Source organism: Stegodyphus dumicola, chromosome 7, assembly GCF_044657685.1.
Source record: "Stegodyphus dumicola isolate Sdum_Otavi_A_Nest chromosome 7, ASM4465768v1".
NCBI lineage: Eukaryota > Metazoa > Arthropoda > Arachnida > Araneae > Eresidae > Stegodyphus > Stegodyphus dumicola.
The window spans coordinates 141281222-141288822 of NC_140774.1; positions in this window are offsets into that span (position 1 = coordinate 141281222).

Below are 7601 nucleotides of genomic sequence, written 5' to 3' on the forward strand. Positions count from 1 at the left end.
ATAGAATACAAGAAAATTTTTGACACTTACTACAAGGTGCCAAAAGGTTAAAGACCAGGTGCATTAACATTAAATAACAATACAATAATCAATAAGTTAAATCTGCGTGTTAATTGTCAATAAAGCCTGACTTCTAAGGATGTTGCAAGTGTCAGTAAATAATAGAGTGACACATTCATTAAACTTATTATGATACATGATGCGAAGGAGTAGAAGGTGTTACATAGTACATTGCATAATACAAACATGCTTCAATTAAATGTTATTCATTCAACTTACTAATAGAGGGATATTTCTATATACATAATGAAGCCTCAGAAGAACGCTTGTTAATGAAAAAAATGATATGAATTTTAGTCCTCAAAATATGATACATGAGAAGATATTTTAGTACAAGAATTCTTAATGTTTACGTGAAGTAAAACTCAGAGGAGTTATGCTTGCTATAGTATGCCTTATCTTTTAGTACATGAACATAATACGTAATATTGTAAGGGTCTTAAGTTTTACTAACGTTTATTTTATTTTAAATCTTTACTATCACTTCTTATTTTCTACTTCCGGCCAGAATTAAAAGCTTTAACTTATTTATGCAAATTTGTCTGGCGAATGCCAAGTACTTAAGTTGTGGCTTTTTGCCAAGCGAGAGAGAGGAAGGAGTTGGTCGAAGCAGGCCGCTTGCCTTAGCAGTTTTACTCGGTTGCTGGTTGCCTTCCAGGCCAGAGGTTTAATCCTCTTGATAATTTTAAACGTATTGTAGTGTTAACAGTTCTCTGTACTACATACGGCTTCCTGTTAATATATGGCCAATCTTCCACGTAGGCCCTTGTTTATTATTCCAAAGTTAAGTTAGAGTTTAGTTAATATTTTTATATTCTTACGTTCAGACCACAAGTAGTTGGTCTCTGTATTCCGAAGTACGGAAATTATTGTAAAGAGTGAAAAATAAAGGGTTTCGTATACTCTTCCTGTGTATCTTGTCTACTTCCCACATTTATTGAACATAGCTTTAGTAAGCTCCCTGTTCCGAGTCAGGTCCCTGAATGTTCCCAAAGCAAGTAAGAAGGAACACTGAACCTGAAAATATTATACATGATGCGAAGGAGTAAGAGGTGTTTCATAATACTATGCATAATACATAAATACTAAAGTATACGTATATGATACAGAATCATTTGTTTCACGCATAATTATCTACCTTGATTAAAATATGTTTCATATTTTATGTAATATTAGAAGCATTCACAATTAACGAATTACTTCTAACCTAATTGATGTGACATTTCTTTTACTCCTTTTGGTATCGCTATCTATACTTTAAAAGACACATAATTAATGATTGATATATACAATGAGACATATAATTAATGATTTACAGACTACCTATCTCTAAAATGAATTATACGAAATGGAACATTTACTTTAATATATGGTTTCAATGCCAAGATAATGCTCTTTCAAACTAAATTCATCTCTAATTAAAACGTCAAGGAAATGATAATTTATTGTACATTTGCATTGCATTTATAGATTGTTGTCTTTCTCAGCGTGACATGTCGGAAGATTTAAGATATTTCCAAATACGATCAGATTAATGATGACACTAATCTATATTTCTTGTGCGATAGGTTTATTTGGCTCATTTTAGAGAATGATAAATTTATGTTGATAAGGTACATGGTAATTTTTAAAAGCACGGAAGAAAAGTTTCAAAATTTCAGAATGTCGAAAATTATGCAAAATTAGCCAGTCTGCTACCAAATTTTATTTTCTATTTGCCTACTAGAATTTCTCACCATCTATTTCTCCCCCCTTCTATTTCGGATTTTATAGTTCTTTTTCGGCGGTTAAATTTGCATTTTTCTATATATTTGCATCATTCCATATTCTCCAACTCAGGTAGTAAATTAAAATTTACAGATATATATCCTTATATTTGCACAGGCAATAGGTATTCTAATTACAGTAAAATCTCTAGTACCCGGCATCCAACTAACCAATAATAACAAAATAATAGGACTTCTGAAGGTCAAAATTTAATATCGAAATTTAAGCCTACGACATAAAAAATACATTAGTGTGCTAAACTAAGGCATTTTTTCTGATTTTGGCTGTAATTCGAAAAAGTAACTTGGATACATTAAATTCATACTACAGAGGACAATATAATACTTAAAGGATGAGGAAAGTATAGCAATAAAAAAATAAGTAGGAAACATACAGTATGGAACGAATAGAAAAAGGCATTATTGACTAAATCATTTCGCTCATAAAACTGTCTGGCAAAGACTATCTTTTGACACTGAACACCATATTATCTAACAGTTCCTGGATAAGAGTTCCCATTCTTCAAAGAGTATCAGTTTCGGTTGTCTGGTGTTCTCCAGAGTGTGAGGTGGTGCCGTGTCAAGTGTCTCCCTAAAGTATCCAACACATGTTAATTGGGATTTAAAAACACGCTGGCCAATCCGTTCTGTGGATATCTTCTTCACTTACCAGGAGCTTCTCAATATCATGAGTCCTGTGTAGTCGTGCATTGTTATCCATAAAAACAAAGCTGGAACCAATGACACCTCGAAAAAGACGTGCGTGGGTAGGATAACTTCATCACAGTAACGATCTTCGGTAAGTGCACCTCTGTCGAAAATTTGGAGCTTCGTCCATCCATTTAATAAAACGTCGCTCTATAACAAGCACGCCGGGACCATCCCAGTGGTCTCATTTCCTGATGTTAGTGGTATGAAAGCATGTCCCTACCTTTATCCCTATCACCTGGCGCCGAGAATCGTTTGTCAGACGGAAGCGACTCTCATCTGTAAAGAGGATGTAACTCCATTGATGAGGTGTCCAGTTTTTTTGCTCTCCACGCCACTGTAAACAGTGCCACTGATATGCTGCTGTCAATCGTATGCAGCGTTCAAGACAGCGGGAGAATAGGCCACCTTTATGAAGTAGTCTGACCACAGCAAACCGGCACACCTATCGTCCGGTTACCCCAGTATCTGGATTCGATGTATCGGTCATCAGACCCTTTGTTTTCCTTGGCCCACCACCACCAACTTTTCTTACAACTAAAGAAAATCAGAAGAACATTAGAAATTCCACTTCATTGTTTTTTTTTATCATGAGATTGTGAATTTCTTTAGGAATCACCTTCTCTTCAGTTTTGGTCCGTAGTCCTATAGTACAGTTTTGACTAGTGCTCCTTTTCTGCGCCTGAATGTTATATTATATTGGATAGTAAGCGTAAGACAAATTTATATTGAGTTGGCAATGAAATTCAAGGTAACCGTGCTACTGCGTAGCATGCCAGTATAATCATCAGTATCACTGGTACGTCTCGTAATTTACTTCGCTTTACTTTAGTATCACTGGCACGTCTCGTAATTTACTTCACTTTACTTTCGTGAGCTAATTATAGAAAATATTTTGATTTTTGGAATCTACATGGTTAATTTTACTTGCGTATTGTTATCCATAATATCAACTTCTTTGGAAGTTATTCATACTTTTATTCCCGGGGGAGGGAGGAGATGTATTCTTAGCAAATTCTCAGAAATGTTGCTTCTTCTGAGAATCTTAGTAAATGAAATCCATTCTTCGTGGAAATGCAGGTTTGGGAGTCTTTTTGGGTTTGATAGCACATGCAGAGCTAGAAATAGTTCAAGGCATACTTTGTGATTTTATTCTGTTAATCTTACATCGGTTCTCTTCTTTTCGTTTAAACAGTTAGGAAGGATATATTTAAGCTTCCTTCAATTGAGCTGATGATTATCCCTTTTTGTTCAGCCTTAGTAATAACAGCTGTTTCTTATTAGATTTCGGAAGAATAAAATTATCGGAATTTTTTAATTTTGAGTGCTTTTTGCCTATGAATACCGAGAGTAGGCTTGCATAAATAAAAACTTCAATTAAAGGAGAACAAGAAGTAATTAAAACGAGATAAGAACAAGCTCCTCATTGAGATTAATATTACAGAAATATAATCATCCAGTATAATGGTAGCACATTTTGTCTCTTCCTTTATCTACACTAGAGATGGTCAAAACCACTCTTATGTGAGATCAGATTGGAACTATTTGTTCACTGAACTGAATCGTTTCTGTAATGATGATTCGGGATGAACAGCTTTCTCCTTCTAGAGTAGCATCGGCCATTCGGCGGTGTAAGTAAAAGCAATAAAAGGATGAAGTTACTTCAGAAGCAGCCATCATCTTCAGTAGCTTCGTCAGCCGATAGAACCAAAACCCATTACACAATTTTAGTCTGTAAGGTTGTGTTGAGACGGCGACGTAAATGTCACAGAGTCACAAGGAATAAAATGCGGGTCTTTCTCATACATCTACGACACAGGGTCTAAGCAGTACCCACTTAAGAGAAGCTAAATTTGCGTATATGTGGATTGCGTCTGTAGCTTTCCCGCTCTGTTTTCCCATTCAGGTTTCGCGAATTCGCTCTGACTGGTCGGCGCTTGTCCCAAGTCGGCATAAAGTTTAAAACTTCGAACTTTATGCCAAGAGCTATAAAGGGTATAAGGGTATAAAGGGCATAAGGGGGTTAAGCAGAGCTGGAATTGCCAGGCAACCAGTCTGTGCTACGTCACAAAAATCTGGCTTAGGTTCAAAAGTTTTTTCGAAAAAATTATAAAAGTTGTTCAGAAATACAAATTTTAAAAATAAATCATAAAAAATGGGCATATTGTATTTAGAATGAAGCTAAATTTCGAAATGTGAAAGGAAGAATCAAATAACTTTAATAAAAAAAGAGAGATTAATAAATATATACCAAACTCAATTAACATTGAGGAGCTAAAATTTTGAGAGCTAATTTTTTAAAACCTACTCGTGCGATTTTTTACAAAACTTCACGCTTTGGCATAATTTGAATCGTAGAATCGAAATATGGAAAAAAATGGTATATTAATTGAGAAAAAATTCGATTTTTATATAAAAATACCTATGTTAGAACAATGCTATATATAAATCTAATGTATATCCCAAGTTGCGCGTTCGAGATATGGAAAACACAAGTTAAATTTCGACAATCGGTCTAGTAGAACGAGAGATATAGAATTGTCTCCCCCCCTTTTTTTTGCAAGGTGTACAATACAGGATCAGAGCCTAACACTAAAAAGCTAGGTGAAAATTTACGCGAGGAAAGACGGCATTTCTTGAAAAATGTTATTTAACTGAAAAATACAAACTGCATGTTTTACTATGTCAAGGTACTATTACAAAATCTGTTTGGAATTAAAACTGATTTGAATCTTTCTCAAACACCATATGTGTTTTTTAAAAAAAAAATAAATTACTGTTCATAAGTATGCATTCTGGTAGTTTTTAAAGCCTTTTCCTCTTTATTAAAAAACGTTTCATAAAGATTTCAACAATAATGAACAATAAAAAATTAAATACTTGCAAAGAATGTTGTCTATATGTATGCCAAAATATGTTGATTTACACATTGACAACTGGATCAAAATTTCCAACCAATGAAGAAAGGTTTGATAGATTAAAACGAAAACCTCGAAAACTTTGTGGAAATAAAGTAACTAAAACAAGAAAGATTTTGGAAAAGTTGTCACAAATGTCTTTATCGTACTTTGGTGGAAAATATTTATAAAAAAAGAAAAAGATTCTGTTTACAAAGGTGAACAACATTTTCTCTGCTTTTGCTTCATTAGCCGCATTACAGATAGTTCAGACTAAATAATCACGAACTATTCAGAGCTTGAAAGGATATCTTGTTTTCAGAAAAACATACAAAATATATTACGCTTATTGGGGATTTCGACTCAGATCTTGAGGACTGCGAAATCAGGTTGTTAAGATTTAAAGATCTCAAACTTTGCTTACTGAAAAATTTCCAACTTGCAATTAGACGCTTATCACATCCATATTACTTCAAAACAGAATTTTCTTCAAGGTTTTTAAAATAATAACATTTAAGTTTATCGAAATTTTTTGTTACACCTGAAATGCAAGAAGAATTTTACATTTTTATCTTCTTGTCAACATTTAGAATAATCATTGCTCAAAGTTAGTTAAAACAAAAGAATTCTTTATCTTGATTTGAGGAAACGAATGAAGGTGGTTATTTTTTTCCCTTTATCTTGAACCTTTAGATTGCTGAACTATTTTTAATCGTTTGCTGGTTTGAAACCTTTGTTTTTTGCTTCTAGAATGAGCAATGAAAGTTATTAAGTAAAATGGTTGATGATAAACTGATTTTAATTGTAACTACCCGAAGCTGTTCTTTTTCACATTTTTTAAATCTGATTTCATAGAGATGTTGATTTTGAAGGTGCTGTAAAATGAAAAGAGTCGCTTTCTTGCTTCGTTGCAATAGTACTCAACTCGAAAGTTATCCTTTGGTGTAAGAAACTTTATGACATTTGATAGGAATGGTTCGTTAATTGATTAAGACAAAACTCGCTAGGGTTATTTATCTAAGTAGAGAAAGACGTGTTCGAGAAAAATATTCATAAGGTTAAAACGTATGTTTCACAAGGTATTTTCTCCCTCCTTTCTGCATACCTTCTTGGTGTTAACGGTTAGCATACTCAGCGCATATTCGAGAGGTCCAGGTTCGAGTCCCGGCAAAGGCATTGCACGTTTTTCACGTCTTCCGCATAAAAAATAACCTAATGACTTTACAGTAGCGCCCTAACTAAAAAGCGGTGGATAATGATTCCTCACCACCAGGATTTGGAGACTGGATTCCCTAATCCTTAGTCGCCCTTTATTAGGGGAAGTATATAAGATATTTTCTCCCTCCTTTCTGCATGTCTTCGTGGTGTAACGGTTAGCACACTTGGCGCATATTCGAGAGGTCCAGGTTCCAGTCTAGTCGAGGGCATTGCTCATTTTTCACATCTCCTGTTTCAAAATAATCTAATGTCTCTACAAAGTGTTAAATTAAATTAATTAAATTATATCCCCATTTTAATTAGACTTCAGTGCTCAGCGAACGGACAGTAGTATTAAATTAATGCGGAAAGTTTTTTTTCCGGTAAATAGAAAACTGAGAAAATGGCTTTTTATATGGAGAAAATTCTTTTTGAAACCGGGATCTTAGAAACACCTGGAACACCTTTTCAAAAATTAGTAGCAATTAAATTATTTAAATAGAAATCAAACGTAAAATGTGAATGCATTAATAATTAATTTTTTGTAATTCTCAGTCATCATGCTTTTCCTTTTGTAAAAAATTCCTAAATTGTGCCAAACTGGTTGCGTTTAAACGTACGTACCGAATAAGTTAACAGTAAGCTTAACTGTGCTCGAATTAAGAGTAAAAGATTCTTAAATCTGAAGTTCTGGGGATCCTGAATCTAGATGTTCCAGTCCGGACAACTTGAAGTTTTTTGTATTTAATATATGTTGGGTTGCTAATTTTTTTCTTAAGAAAACATTGCATATTTAAAGTTTTGAAAATACTGGTGCAAAACACTTAAATTTATTCTTCAGCAAGCATTTAATTTTGATGAATTTTTATCGAGATTTTTATTTTGATGAACATACTTAATTGGATGGTTGAGACAGAAGTCCTAAAACGTACATATTTATAGAGCTACAGATGTTATTAATAACATTAATGTT